This window comes from Triticum urartu, chromosome 7A (assembly GCF_056163025.1).
Source record: "Triticum urartu cultivar PI428250 chromosome 7A, HENAU_Tu73, whole genome shotgun sequence".
Classification (NCBI taxonomy): domain Eukaryota; kingdom Viridiplantae; phylum Streptophyta; class Magnoliopsida; order Poales; family Poaceae; genus Triticum; species Triticum urartu.
Genome location: NC_141879.1, coordinates 321,652,771 through 321,669,764, shown reverse-complemented (window position 1 = coordinate 321,669,764; position 16,994 = coordinate 321,652,771).

Here is a 16,994-nt window from a genome sequence, read left to right as displayed (position 1 = left end):
CCTCAAACCATAAGGTATCGTGCTCATCCTCATGAAATCCCTTAGCTTTTCCTTTGCTAAGTTTCTCCTTTATAGCGGCAATCTCCTTGTCAGATTTCTAAGCTTCTCTGATTTTATCCATCAATGTTGACTGAATCTCCAATGCTGCTACATAGCCTCTCGGAACTATTTCCAAACATAGCTCACGAAGGTTTTCTGCTAACTCCTTTGGTATACTCCCCGTCATTATCGTATTGACATGGCTCTTACGGCTCAATGCGTCAGCTACTATATTAGATTTTCCGGGATGGTAATGCAATCTCATGTCATAATCCTTGATGAGCTCCAACCATCTCCTCTGTCTGAGGTTCAACTCCTTCTGCGTGAAAATGTACTTCAAACTCTTGTGATCCGTGTACACCTCACAATGATTTCCAATGAGGAAATGTCTCCACGTCTTCAATGCATGCACTACAGCTGCTAACTCCAAATCATGCGTGGCATAATTCAACTCATGAGGCTTCAGTTGTCGTGAAGCATATGAAACAACTCTTCCTTCCTGCATAAGCACTACTCCAAGTCCTCGACGTGAAGCGTCGCAATACACCTCATAATCCTTGGTCTGATCTGGCAAAATCAATACTGGTGAGGTAACCAAACGTTTCTTCAACTCCTGTAAACTAGCCTCACACTCCTCAGTCCAATTGAACTTAGTATCCTTCTTCAACAACTCCGTCATAGGCTTCGCAATCCTTGAAAAGTTCTCAATGAATCTCCGGTAGTATCCTGCAAGTCCAAGAAAACTCCGGATCTCTCCAACTGTTGTTGGTGCTTCCCATTCGGTTACGGTCTCAACCTTTGTGGGGTCAACTGCTATACCTTCTCCGGATATAACATGTCCGAGGAATCCTACTTCCTTCAACCAAAACTCACATTTGCTGAATTTGGCGTATAACTGATGTTCCCTTAGTTTCTCCAAAACCAAACGCAAATGTTCCTTATGCTCTTCTTCATTCTTTGAATAAACCAGAATATCATCAATGAACACTACGACGAACTTATCCAAAAACTCCATAAACACTTTGTTCATCAGGTTCATAAAATAGGCAGGCGCGTTAGTCAATCCAAATGACATAACGGTATACTCATACAATCCATATCTCGTGGTGAATGATGTCTTAGGTATGTCCTGCTCTCGAATCTTCAATTGGTGGTACCCTGATCGCAAATCGATCTTGGAAAACACTTTAGCTCCTTGCAACCGATCAAATAGATCGTTGATCATTGGCAGTGGGTACTTATTCTTGATGGTTACTTCATTCAATCCCCGATAATCTACAACCATCCTTAATGATCCATCCTTCTTTTCCACTAGGAGTACGGGTGATCCCCAAGGTGAAGAACTTGGGCGAATGTAACCTTTATCCAATAACTCCTTAATCTGATTCTCTATTTCCACCAAATCCTTTGCTGGCATCCTATATGGTCGCTTCGATATTGGGCCTGTACCTGGCAATAACTCAATCAAAAACTCAATGTCTCTATCCGGTGGCATGCCTGGCAATTCCTCAGGAAATACATCAGGAAAATCCTTTACCACTGGTACTTCCTCCTGCACGACTCCTGTTAGGCAATTCACTTGTGTCCTTTTTGGTACATGCCGGGATACATACTTGATCCTTCTCCCTTCTGGTGTAGTAAGAAAAATTGACTACTAGCACACTCAATATTCCCTTCATACTTTGATAACCAATCCATGCCTAATATCACATCCAATCCTTGAGATTCCAATACTATTAGGTCTGAGGGAAACACATAGTTACCAATCCTTAATGGTAACCGATCACACCATCGTCTAGCCATAAACTCCGCTCCTGGTGAGCTTACTAACATGGGTGACCTAAGGGCTTGGGTTGGCAGGTTATACTTTTCCACAAATCCCCTTGATATGTATGAATGCGATGCACCAGTATCAAAAAGAACGAGTGCAGTAAATGACTTAACCAAAAACTTACCGATTACTACATCGGGCTGATCTTCAACCTCATCCACATTAACTTGGTTCACCTATCCCCTATTGAAAGGGTTCGGCTTCTTTCCAGAGCTTCCATTGCCATTTCCAATCTGGCCTTCAGGACATTCATTGGCATAATGTCCGGTCTTCGAACACTTGAAACAGGTGACTTGACTCAGGTCTCTCTTGGTTGGGGTCGATGGGGTTGTCCGGTTCTGGCCGTTGCTTCCTCCATTCCCATTACCATTCTTGTTGCCATTATGGTTGTGCGAGCTACCTCCTCCATGGGTATGCTGAAACTGAAATCCCGGTTTAGGGGTAAAACGGGGCTTCTGCTGGGCTCCAGAGTTATACTTTCCCTGTCCATACTTCCTCTTACGGTTCTCCATCTGCTGTTGCTTCCCTTCTATCATGATGGCACGATCTACCAACTCCTGGTGGTTGTTGAAACTTGCTACCATCAACTTCATGCTTAGCTCATCATTCAATCCTTCCAGAAACTTCTCCTGCTTAGCTGCATCCGTAGCAACGTCATCTGGGGCATAACGTGCTAACTTGCTAAAATCGTCAACGTACTGGCCAACTGTCCTTCCTCCTTGGCGTAAGTTGCGAAACCCATGCTTCTTTATGGCCATAGCTCCTGCTGAAACATGGGCAGTGCGGAAAGCTTGCTGAAACTGATCCCATGTGACAGTGTCAACTGGGTAAGTGGCTGTGAAATTCTCCCACCATGCTGTCGCGGGTTCGTCAAGATGGTGTGCGGCAAAATTCACTTTCTCACCATCCGTACATCCTGCAGTGGTCAACTCCCTTCCTATCTTGCGGAGCCAATCGTCTGCTACTATCGTCTCGGTGCTACTGGAAAACACCGGTGGATTCAGCCTAAGGAAACGGGCTAAGTGGTCAACAGGTGGTGGTGGTGGTGGTGGGTTGTTGTTGTTGTTCTGCTGATTCTGAACTAACATCTGCATCAATTGATTCTGCTGCTGAATCAACTGAGTGACCTCCGGTGGAAATCCATTGTCACGTCTCGGAGGCATCTGGGGGTTTTAGAAAAGACGAGAATTAAGAATAGAGGGGTCTAAAGGGAAAACACTACCCATATGCACATGAGGCAAATGCACACAAAATCACTTCAATCAATCAAACAAGGGATTACAAACGGTCTAACTATCGCAAATGTGCTCGACTATTGTTTACATGGGGAAATACTACTATTATCTGGTGGTCATCTAGAAATTTGAACCGGTGGAAGACTCCATGATATCTGCTCCAGCTTCGTCTTCAAGGTCGGGTTCACTTGGATCCGAATCGGTGTCGTCGATGATGATGTAGTTGTCCGGACATGTGACGTACTCATCTTCCTCCTGGGATGCTAACTTCCTCTTGAGTTCTTCAATCTCTTGCTTAAGATCGTTATTGTGCCTTGCTAGAGCTACGATCTCGTCCATGTAGTCCTTGCGTGTAGACTTCAGTTCTCCTTCTAGCTCGATGATCCTTGCCTTCGCATTCTTCAACTCCATCATATCATTGCACATCTGGTTCTCGTGGCGTCGAATGTGCTGGTTTAACTCCTGGATGAATGCTGCAATGGATCTATCCTTCTTGGTGCTGACTAACTCCCATTGTTCATCTCGGCGTCCGCAAATCTGGTAGATAGTGTCCTTGAGGTCTTCTTGATAAACTTCTCCAATGCGTCCTATGGTGATATGAGCTGCCATGCTCCTTCCCAGACTCCAGGTTGGTGCATTGAAAACACTATCTATAGGCTTCGTGATTGGCGTGAATGTCCTTCCCGGAACGTGAGCTTGAATCTTCCAGCGCTCCTCTTCAGGCAGAGTGGCGTTGAAAGTTCCCGTGAAGCTTGGTAATCCAATGTTTAGGTACTTGGTGACTTCCTTCAGGTGAAATCCAAATGGTGTGCCTTCATCCGGTTGAGCGTACTTAATCTTCACGTTTGTCATCCTAATAGAGTAGAAAAGATGAGGAGTTAGAAAATGAGAAGAGAATGGAAATCTATGGCTTTAACTTAGTGGTCGTGTCCTACAGTCAGCGTGTGCTCTGATACCATCTCTGTAGCGACCTGACCCGAATGGATCACGTCTACTGTGCTACGGTGTCATCCCTGGATCAGTAATGCTGACACCACACAGTACATCGAGGTTTTATAGCAGAGTTGCAATCACACACTTATTACATCGATGGCTCAAAAAGAACTTATTACAATAAATATGGCTGAAGGCCATCTAATAATGATAACAACGGAAGACTTGGAAGATAAATGGGTCCATCAACTCCAGCGGCATCACTGAGTATAGGGCCACGACCTAAACGCACCTCAATCGTCATCTGAAAAGTCTGCAACATTAACGTTGTAGCCCGAAAACGGGTCAGCACATGGAATATGCTGGCAAAGTAACACATAGAGAGTAATGGAATGAAACAGCTATACTATATGCATATATGGCTGGTGGAAAGCTCTATGGTTACAATTTTGCGTAAAGCCAATTTTTCCCTACTGCAAAGGAATAAATTTATTTAACTATTATGGTGGTTGTGAAACATTGAGAATGGTTGATAGCATTCTCAATCCCAATTAAGAATAATTAAAACCCAACAACATTAATTAGAAGTAACATGTTGAGATTCACAATGATATTCAAGTACTAGATACTCAAGTTGTCCATAACCGGGGACACGGCTAATCATGATTAGTTTGTACACTCTGCAGAGGTTTGCGCACTTTTCCCCACAAGACTCGATCGCCTCCGTTTGGTTTCTCGCACTACACGGTGTTTGAGAAGACGGATGACCGAGACACAGTCTTTCAGAAGTGCTAGCACCTTACATGTGGGGTAGACCGTACCACCTACAACCCCTACATCTGCTAGTCCACCCCGTAGAGTTCACACAACTTAGTCAACTATGCCAGAGCCCATAATGGCTTGTGGCTGCACACGGAAGTTTCTAGCATGAAAGATCTTATGATCCCTTTGAGCCTGGGTGGCGGTCCAAAAAAAACAGGCAAGTCCTGATAGACATCAGGTGCCTCAATCCACCCAGATGTGTGTTTAAGTTGCCACCTTAGATAAACCATTAAAATTATCAATCTCACATCTGTCATGGATATCACTCACCCAATCCACATCCACTAGCATAGCATGGCATAATAAGCAAACGTAGAAGTAACTCCCAAAGGTTTCATAGTAATACAGGTGATAGGTACTACCTCATCTACTTCCCATCCCACAATTTAATTAGATCCTAATCATGCAATGTGAGAGGATTGATCTAATGCAATAAAACATGAGTTGTAGAAAAGGTATGATCAAAGTGTTACTTGCCTTACTGATGATCCACGAGTCCTAGGGTTTCGAAGTAACAAGCGGCGCAATCCGGGTAATCTATCGCAGACAAACAACAAGCATACAATAAGTACTCATCTAATGCACAGGTAAAACTCGAACAAGAGAACGAACCAGAAAGTTCAATTTAAGAACTCCGGTTGAGAAGAAAGAAAGAACCGAACAAAGAAACAAACGGCGAAAGAAAACAACTTGGTTCTAGCAAGTTGAAACTAGGTCAAATTTTACCGGGGCAAAAACTTGTTTAAGTTGATTAGACGGAACGGCGGTTTCGAAACGAAACTCCAGGCGCTTGAATCACCTGATTCCGATAAACGAACGAAAAGAAAGACTAGAAAGAAGATCGGATCTGAAATCGCGATCGCAGAAAAGACGCAGAATAAATCCGACGAGAAGAAAAAGAAGAACGGTTAAACGAACGGACGTTCGTTAACCTAGAAGAATCAGGTGATCACGTTCGTTAAGACGAACGGTCTGGCGAACGGTCCAAAGGCAACTAAATCGGAGAAGAAAACGAATCCGATCTAGGGTTTCGGAGAAGAAATCCGAAACGAAAAACCGATCTAGAACACCGGAACGGTTTGGCGAAGAACCGGAAAGAAAACGAATCGGAAAAGAAGAATCGGAACGATTAGAAGAAAACGATCCGATGAAAACAATAGATGTAGCGCGGGGCTACCTCCGGCGAGGTCTCCGGCAAGGTGCGGCGGCGGCTAGGTGCGACGGCGGCGGCGGCTAAGGCGGCGGCGGCGGCGTAGGGCGCGGGGTGCGGTGGAGTGCTTGGGGTTGAGAGAGGCTTGGAATTTGATGTGTTTAGAGGGGGGGTGCTTGGGTATTTATATTGGGGAGGGGAGGGGTTTACTTGGGGTAGAGGGCAAGGAATTAGACTAGGAATAGGAATAGAAAAGAGGGAAGGAAAAGATCTAGAAATAGAAAAGGAATATACGGAAGTAGGACCAAAGTCCTACTAGGATTCGGTACAGGAGAGAGGCGGCGGCGGCCTCCTGCGCCTGCACCTGGCGCGCGGCTAGCGATGGCCTTGGCCGGCTGCTTGGCTTGCGGCGGCTTGGGCTTTTGGCCCGGCTGGCCTGCGAATAGTTTTTCAAAAACGCGCATTTTTCCCTATCCAAATAAAATGCAAATAAAACTCCGGCAAACAAAAATTGATCTATTTATTAAATCTTCATTTTTCCTAAATTTGGGAAAGTCATATTATTCCCTCTCTCATATATTTTTGACACCGGAAAAATTATTGAAGATAAAATAAATAAATCAAATGATCCTATTTTCAAACTTCGAGAAAACTCTCAAATATGAAAATAACGAAATCTCCAACTCTCTCCGAGGGTCCTTGAGTTGCGTGAAATTTCTAGGATCAACCAAAATGCAAGAAAATATGCTATGCATTATGATCTAGTGTATAACATTCCAAATTGAAAATTTGGGATGTTACAAGAGGTCCTTACTTTGATGGTACTAATTTTGCTAGTTGGAAGCATAAAATGAAAATGCATATTCTTGGACATAACCCCGCCGTTTGGGCTATTGTGTGTGTTGGTTTGCAAGATGACTTCTTTGACGGGAGAGAACCAAACCGTGAAGCTACCGCGGATGAGTTGAAGATGTTGCAATACAATGCTCAAGCTTGTGACATTCTCTTCAACGGATTGTGCCCCGAAGAATTCAACAAAATCAGCCGTCTTGAGAATGCAAAGGAAATTTGGGACACTTTGATTGATATGCATGAAGGTACCGACTCCGTCAAGGAATCCAAGTTGGATGTACTTCAAAGCCAACTTGACAAGTTCAGGATGAAGGATGGTGAAGGTGTCACTGAGATGTACTCTAGGCTTGCTCTCATCACAAATGAGATTGCCGGCTTAGGAAGTGAAGAGATGACCGATAGATTCATCATCAAGAAGATTCTAAGAGCCTTGGATGGAAAATATGATATCGTGTGCACATTGATCCAAATGATGCCAAATTACAAAGATCTCAAGCCAACGGAGGTGATTGGAAGAATTGTTGCTCATGAGATGTCACTTAAGGATAAAGAGGAACTTCACAACAAATCAAGTGGTGCCTATAAAGCCTCATGTGAAGCCCCTACATCATCAAGTGAGAAACAAGACTTCAATGAAGAATTGAGCTTAATGGTGAGGAACTTCAACAAGTTCTACAAGAGTAGAAGCAAAGATAGAAGCTCCAAGTCAAGGTCCTACAATGACAAAAGATCTTCTAGTCGAGAGTGAAACTGTTACAATTGTGGAAGACCCGAACACTATTCCAATGAGTGTACGGCTCCCTACAAGAGAAGAGAAGATTCTCCAAAAAGAAGAAGCAAAGGATCACCACCAAGAGAGAGAAGGAGTAGAGATGATCATTATGAACGAAGATACTCACGGAGAAGCAAGGATTCGGAAAGGAAGGAAAAATCATCAAGGAGCTACACAAGACGAAGACATCAAGCTCATGTTGGTGAATGGGTATCCGGCTCCGACTCCGACAGCCACTCCGAGAGAAGTTATCACTCGGACTCCGAAGATACTCAAGATGAAGGTGTTGCCGGTCTAGCACTTGTGTCAACCAACTCCTACGACATATTTGACTCACCAAATGAAGGAATTGGAAGATGCTTCATGGCCAAAGGTCCTAAGGTAACACACCCCGAGTATGTTGATTTCAATAGTGATGAAGATGACTTGTTAGGTGATGATTTGCTTGTTGACAACTCTAGTTATGAATACTATGATGAAATATCAATTAAACATGCTAATCAAGATAAAACGAATGACAATGATAAGGAGAAAATTGAGGTCCTAACTAAAGAGCTAAACACTCTTAAGTTAGCTCATGAAACCATCTTCGAGGATCATCAAGAACTTTTAAGAGCTCATGAGAAATTACGCTTTGAAAAGCTCAATCTTGAGCAAGAGCATGAGTTCTTAAAAGCAATCAATGATGATCTCCGCAAGAAAAGTTCTTCTTACATTGCCAAGCATTTGCTCTTATCCACTTACATGCCTCAAGTCAAGTCTAACAAGAAAGATTCTTCCTCTAGTAGTAACAATGATCATGCTAAATCAAATATTGTTACTTCTAGCAGCTCTCTTGATTCCACTAATGATTCTCTTAGCCAAGTTACACTTGAGCAAGAAAATAGTTTATTGAAGGGAATTATAGAGAAAGGAGTGTACAAAAGCCTTGCCGGGAGTAAGCAATTCGAGGAAATCATGCGCAAGCAAGGAATGCACCGGAAGAATCAAGGTGTTGGTTTTGAGCGAAAGTTCAATGCCAATGGAGTTGAGTGGGAAGAAGATCAATACCCAAGACAAAGTTTGTCCCTCAACAAGAGAAGTATACTTCTTTCAAGGGGACACAAGCTCAAGATGATCTTCCACCACAAGACTACAAGCAAAAAGGCAAGGACAAGCTTCAAGAGGAAATTGATGCATTTGAAGAAGCTCCGAAGACCTTAGTCAAGTGGATTCCCAAGACTACTTCAAGCTCCACTTCATCAAGTACGACTACAACTCCAAGGATTACCATCAAGATGATGTGGATCCAAAAGAAGAAGAACTAGAGAGTTCTTGAGGGTGACTCCGCCAACATACTTCACTCTTATCATTTTGGCAAGAACAAGTGCAATCAACTTCCACATCTTGCACTAGTTCAAGGAGTCACAAACCCTCTTGTTGGTAAGACAAGGGACAAGGTAACCTAAAAGTTTTCATGGACATCATCTTTTGTGTGCATCACTCTATGTCTATGGATATCCTTGTTTGTTCCTTGTGGGACTAACCCATGTAGGTATTGAAAGTGCAATTCACTCAAATGGATAGCTCCAAGAGATCTACATCAACATTGAGCATCCACATCTTCAATATCTACATGAAGTCATCATCGACAAAACCCAAGGTTAGTTCATCCCTCTTAGGGGGGATATCACATCTAGGGGGAGCTTTACTCTAAGACTTGAGCTAAAGCAACTCTAAAGATGTGAACAAAACAATGCTTTATGTAAAAGTGGTAACCCCACTTGAGCTTAAACGATGAGTATGACCTATGATCAAGTGATCTCACTTGACTCCTAAGTCAATATACTCATATATAGATGACCTAGTCATCGCAAATTGCTTGATAGATGCTAGAATTGGTTGTGCATGCCTTGTCACATATTTCATTTGCCATCTTATTGTGTGAGCATGCTGGTTGCATATTTTACTCATTCGAGGACATCCACTTGTTGTTTTGATTGTTCGGCTTTATTTCTTTTTGCCAAGTGGATGGACAAGAATGCCTAAGAACCTCCTCTAGCTATCTATGCTTTTTCTCGTCTCAAACTCTATTCATGCTGCATCACAAAATTTGATCAAGTCAGATTCGAACCACTCTGTGTGAGGAGCGCTCGGAGTCCCCGATTCTTCATAGACTTAAACTTCCAAAACCTCTTTATGATTCTCGGTCTGACCGATACTCCACTTTCGGTCCTACCGAGATCATTAAGTTGATCTAGGTTTTCAATCTCCGTGCAACCGATTTGAACATTTCGGTCACACCGAGTTTCAGTAACTGCTTGCACTTATGAATCTCGGTGCCACCGAGTTGTTCCACTCGGTCACACCGACAGGGTCGGGCTATATATAGTCACGGGCAAAATTTGGAAATTTCTCCGAACCCCTTCGCCCGCGCGATAGCCTGCTCTGCCCTCGTGGTCTCTGGATCGTCTTCTCGCCGCCAGCCGCCTCCAGTCGTTAGTCTCCATCGCCGTCAACGGGAATTCTGCCCCGCCGTTGCCGCTGTAGCAAGTCCCCGCCGAACTAGGGTATGGACTTGATCTTTGTGCTACTCCTCAATCTGATTCCTAGCACATTGTGATCATATTGATTCTAGCCACGTTTGATAAACTTCTATCTAGTCAAAACGCCCGTAGATTAGGTTTGATTCGAAAATTCTAGGTTTAGGTTTCCGCCGAAACCATCTCGGACCCACCGAGTTGAAAAACTCGGTCCCACCGATTTGGCTTATGCCATTGCAAGAATTACTTATCGGTGTGACCGATTTTGGAACTCTGTGAAAGCCTAGCAGTCTCGGTGCCACCGAACTGTGACTCGGTCCTACCGAGTTCACTAGTTTAGGTTCCAAAACTGCTTCGGTATCACCAAGTTTGAAAATCGGTAGATCCGAGATGATTTCAGTAGGAAACTAAAACTAAGTTTTTGGATCATTCTTTTTGCAAAAATCTCTGCATTTTGTGATGCTCATCCTTTCTACCTCATCTATAATCTATTCACAGGGTCAGCAGTCAGTTTGCAGCATGTATGATCAAAGTGATAGCCAAAATATGTCAGAGCAGCAAGTGGTGATGAGTGAGGGCACTAGTCCCTCCAGTTCGTCTGATGAAGGAAGCAGGAGCACTCCTAGCAATTTGCCAAAGGCTGCCACGAGACAAAGGAAGAAGAGGACTTCGGATTCCGAAGATGAGGACTATGTGGCAGAGGAAGAGGCCACTTCCAAGAGAGTTGAGCCAGCTCAAGGCACTAAGCCAGGTCTGAAAATCAAAAGGCCAGCAGGCAGGCAACCAATGTCAAAGGCCAGAATGTCAACTGAGAAGCCCATAGAGCCAGTTGCAGCTGAGAGCAAGAAAAGAAAGGAAAGGGTGAAGAAGACTGTGGCTAGAGTGCTTGGCAAAGCTTCCATCATGGAAGAGGAAGAAGAAGAAGAAGTAGCTGCACCAGCACCCAAGGCACCCAAGCTAATGGGAGATGCCATAAAATCAGGGGGAGCTGCTTCCAAGGCCAAGCCAGCTCCAAAGCCAAAGCCAAAGAGGAACACAAGAAGCATTCCTGCAGCTGAAAAGAACAAGGCCCCAGTGCCTGAGACTGTTGCTGAAGAAGAGGAAGAAAATGTCCTAAGGAAGCTAAAGCCCAAGATCCCAGACCACAACGATGCTCATCCTGTGGCTAAGGACATGAAGCTCAGGAGAGATTCAGGGCTGAGAAAGTGGAGAGAAGCAGACCCGTATGCTTCAAGGAGAAGGACTGCCGTGGACTACAGGTTTCACACCAAGGAGCAGCAGGATTTTTATGAGACAGTGCTGCTAGATAAGAAGCCCATTGTCTGTGATATGCGATGGGTTGATTGGACATACATCAAGGACAATGAGGAGCACTATCCTGGAGTGCAAGATAGCTTCATAGCTTGTGGAGTAGCTGACTTTGTTGGGCAGAAGCTCACAAAGTGGAACGAAGAACTCATCATGCAGTTCTACTCCACAGCTCACTTTTATCCAGATGGGAGGATCACATGGATGTCTGAGGGTACAAGGTACCAATCCACAGTTGCTGAGTGGGCATAGATCATTAATGCCCAGAGGAGCAAGATGATGACTTGGATATCTATGCCAAGAAGAAGATGGACCACAACTCAATGTCAAATATGTACAAGGAGATCCCAAATGAAGCACTTGATACCTTCAAGTTTGGCTCAGTACATTACCTTCTGTCAGGGCTCCCGACGATCAATTGGATACTAAGGCACACCTTACTGCCCATGTCTGGAGATCACAAGATGATCAGAGGCCATGCTATCAACTTGCTACATGTGTTTGATGTGCCTCAGAAGTTCAAGGTGATGAGCCTCATAGTGGAAACAATCAAGAGGACTGCAGCAGACCAGAAGAGGAGCTACGGATATGCCCCTTAGATTCAGGAGCTCATCAACTCCAAGATGGGCACGGGCATATATTTATTGGACAAGGAACATTTGCCCATCCGTCCAGATTTTGAGAACAATGAAGTTGTGATGACTGAGAACGAGCCATCGTCTGCACAAGCATATGCAAAGAAGGAGAAGGCGAGGAAGGAGAAAGCTGCCAAGATGCCTACTCAAGAGGAGGCATCTGAATACTTCTTGAAGACCAAACAAGAGCAGCTTGGTTACTTGATTGCATCCACGCTGAGGATTGAGCAAAGTCTGGCCACCCTCACTCAAAATCAGCAGAGCCTAGAGAAAATCATGGAACAGAAGTTCTATGACTTGGATGTCAAAGTAATGGAAGTTCAGTCTGCAGTGGAGCAGCTTCAGGAGGACATGCAGGAGAGGAGAGGCAGGACTACTACTCATGCCTTTGCCAGAGTACCAAGAGGCCCGAGGTCATCTGCCGTGCCAGTTGCTGACACAAGAGCCACCACCTCAGCACCAGCCACAGCCTCAATTCCACCAGCTCCAGCATCTACTTCAGCTCCAACTCTAGCGTCTACTTCAGCATCTACCGAAGCCTTCGTCCTTGGAGTGATCCGGACTCCACCACCACCAGAAGATCAAGCCTGAGCGTCGATCTAGTGCTATGCATTTTCTAGGAACTTTTTGGTAAGTTGTTGCCAAAGGGGGAGAAGATGTATAGATCATAGGCTTCGAGAGAGAGAGAGTGTTGCTTTTCTCTCTTGCTTTATTTGGTGGTTGTTTTTCGAACTTGTTTGCTTTTGAGTGCTTGAGATACTACGTCATTATTTGTGAGACATTGATGATCATGTATTTGATCATAAGCTACACTTAATGCTTGCTTAATGCTATTATCTTATCTATCTTATGTGATCATTCATTATTCTTGGTGATGAGTGCATGTATTTCATTCTTATCATTTTAAGCGCTCCACCAAGATGTATGTGACATGGAAGAGTAACCCATGACTCTAAATCTTTGTGCATTTGCAGTCCAAAGCAAATTTTAAATATGCACAAATTTAGGGGGAGCTCTTACTTATCACATACTTCTCAAAGCGACGATATATTTCATGCTTATTATCATTTGTCGAAGCTTTGATCTATATGTTGTCATCAATTATCAAAAAGGGGGAGATTGAAAGTGCAACTATCCCTAGGTGGTTTTGGTAATTCATAACAACATATAGCTCATTGAGCTAATGCTATTCCAAGATGATTATTTCAGGAAAGCTCAATGATTGGCATGGCATGGATTTGAAAGTGGAACCCTCAAAATGCTAAGGACAAAGGATTGGCTCAAGCTCAAAAGCTCAAGACTCTTCATTTTATATTTTAGTGATCCAAGATCACATTGAGTCTTTAGGAAAAGCCAATACTATTAAGGAGGGATGAGGTGTTGCTTAATGAGCCTCTTGCTTCATGTGCTTAGTGATATGCTCCAAAACCCTCAACTACTTTCCCATATCCACATATGACCTAAACCCTAAGCCAAACTCGGTCCTACCGACTCTTCCTATCCGGCGCCACCGAGTTTCACTTGTCATTAGCCACTGCCAAACCCTAGCAATTCGGTTCTACCAATAAGGATCTCGGTCTCACCGAGATGGGGTTGCAAACTCTCTGTTTCCCTTTCGTAACTTTTTGGTCTTACCGAAAGAGCGAATCGGTCCCACCGAGATTGCAATGTAAACTCAGTGTTTCCCCTTTGTAACTTTTCGGTCTCACCGAGTTCCACTCGGTCTCACCGAAAGAGCAAATCGGTCCCACCGAGTTTGCCTGACCAACTCTCTGGTTAGCTAATTACCAAATTCAGTCTCACCGAGTTTGTGTAATCGGTCTCACCGAGATTACGTTATGCCCAAACCCTAACCATATCGGTCCTATCGAGTTGCATGTCAGTCCCACCGAAAATCACTAACGGTCACTAGGTTTACATTTTCGGTCCGACCGAGCTTATTGATTCGGTCCCACCGAGATTGGAAAACTGTGTAATGGTTGGATTTTGTGTGGAGGCCATATATACCCCTCCACCTCCTTCTCATTCGATGAGAGAGCCATCAGAACACACACACCATTCCAACTCATATGTTCTAAGAGAGAACCACCTACTCATGTGTTGAGACCAAGACATTCCATTCCTACCATATGAATCTTGATCTCTAGCCTTCCCAAGTTGCTTTCCACTCAAACCTTCTTTCCACCAAATCCAAATCCTGTGAGAGAGAGTTGAGTGTTGGGGAGACTATCATTTGAAGCACAAGAGCAAGGAGTTCATTACCTACACACCATTTGTTACTTCTTGGACAGTGGTGTCTCCTAGATTGGCTAGGTGTCACTTGGGAGCCTCCGACAAGATTGTGGAGTTGAACCAAGGAGTTTGTAAGGGCAAGGAGATCGCCTACTTCGTGAAGATCTACCGCTAGTGAGGCAAGTCCTGTGTGGGCGATGGCCATGGTGGGATAGACAAGGTTGCTTCTTCGTGGACCCTTTGTGGGTGGTTGCTTCTTCGTGGACCCTTCGTGGGTGGAGCCCTGTGTGGACTCGCGCAACCGTTACCCTTGGGTGGAGCCCTGTGTGGACTCGCGCAACCGTTACCCTTCGTGGGTTGAAGTCTCCATCAACGTGGATGTAGGATAGCACCACCTATCCGAACCACGGGAAAAACATCCGTGTCTCCAATTGCGTTTGAATTCTCCAAACCCTTCCCTTTACATTCTTGCAAGTTGCATGCTTTACTTTCCGCTGCCTATATACTCTTTGCATGCTTGCTTAAATTATGTAATGATTGCTTGACTTGTCCTAAAATAGCTAAAATCTGCCAAGAACTAAAATTGGGAAAAGGTTAAGTTTTTATTTGGTCAAGTAGTCTAATCACCCCCCTCTAGACATACTTTCGATCCTACAAGATGCCAGGACCGGTAGGAGTCATTTCCATTCCATTAGACGAGAAGGACGCAATCATTTGCATGGATAAGATGTACCGGGACACAGTTGCGGCAGAGGCAACAGTAGCAGCAGTTCTCGCCAAGGAAAGCAAAGGAAAGAAGAAAGATAGCAGGGACACCAGCGAGGAATCCAGGAAGCGTATCTCTTCAGAGTGCGCTGTGCCTTGATGACAAATAGGAAAGCACGCTCATTGCCTTCCTGTAGGAAAATGTCGATGTCTTTGCCTGGCAACCACCTGATATCCCTGGTGTTCCCAGGGAGGTAATCGAGCACCACCTTGCTGTCTGCCCACATGCCAACCCGTCAAGCAGAAGGTTCGAAAGCGGGCCTTGGAGAGGCAGCAGTTTATTGCCGAAGAGATTAAGAAGCTTGAAGCAGCTGGTCTGGTCAGAGGAGTACTGCATGCAACATGGTTAGCAAACCTAGTGGTCGTACGCAAGGCTAACAAAAAATGGAAGCTTTGCATAGATTTCACAAATCTTAACCAGGCTTGCCCGAAAAACCCATTTCCCTTGTAGTGCATCAACCACATTGTGGACTCCACTTCAAGTTGTGATTTGCTCTCCTCTCTGGATGCATACTCTGGGTATCATTAGATCTTCATGTCCAAGGATGACAAAGAGAAAACCTCATTCATCACCCCCTGTGGTACGTACTGCTTTGTGTGCATGCCTTTCAGGTTAAAGAGTGTCGGGTCCACTTCTGCGAGAGAATTCTAGATTGGTTTTGAACCACACTTGCACCGAAACATTGAGCCTTATATGGATGATATTGTGGTCAAGACCAAGGACAGGTCTACCCTCATCCAGGATTTGGAGGAGACATTTGCTAATCTGCGCAAGATCAACTTGAAGCTAAATCTGGAGAAGTGTGTGTTTGGCGTTCCCTCCGGAAAGCTACTTGGGTTACTCATGTCCCATAGTGGGATCGAAGCTAACCCCGGCAAGGTCAAGGCTATCGAGCAAATCTAGGAACCCAAGACAGTTAAAGATGTGAGGTGTCTAATAGGAGGCGTTGCCGTGCTTAGCAGATTCATCTCCAAGTCTGCTGAGCGCACCCTGTCGTTCTTCAAAATTTTGAAGAAGGCAGGTTCCATGAAGTGGACCCCGGAATCAGACACAGCTTTACAAGATTTGAAGACCTACTTGTCCTCTGTGCCCACTTTGGTTAGCCCTAAACCACAAGAGCAGTTGCTACTGTACTTAGCGGCAACTAATCAAGTGGTTAGTGTAGCCCTAGTGGCACAGCAGGAAGTAGAGGAAACAGAGAGTGAGCAAAACCTGGCAGGGCCGGATGAGGATCAGGACAAAGAGGAGCACAGCAGCAGGGGAAACCCCAAGGACGTAGCAAGGAAGAAAGTGGTGCAACGCCCAGTGTACTTCGTTAGCTCCCTGTTACATGGGGCTAGATCGAGGTACTCCGGTCTGCAAAAGTTGATTTTTGGCCTCATCATGGCCTCAAGGAAACTGCACCACTACTTCCAAGCCCGTGATATCACGGTTGTCACTCGCTTTCCATTGGAAAGGATACTACGGAACCCTAAGGCTACCGGGAGAATAGTGGAGTGGGCTTTGGAGTTATCCAGTTTTGGCATGAAGTTTGAGAGCACATCAACAATTCAGAGCAGGGCATTGGTAGAATTTATTGTGGAATGGACGCCAACCCCTGATGAAGAGGTACTGGAAACAGTTACCCCCGGCAAGGAAGCACCCTAAGAATGGATCATGTATTTTGATGGTGCCTTCTTCCTGCAGGCTAGCGTGCTTCTTGTTTACCCCACAGGGGAGCACTTGAAGTACGTCTTTGATACGTCTCCAATGTATCTATAATTTTTTATTGTTCCATGCTATTATATATTCTGTTTTGGATGTTAATGAGCTTTATTTTACACTTTTATATTATTTTTGGGAATAACCTATTAACCCAAGGCTCAGTGCAAATTGATGTTTTTTGCCTATTTCAGTG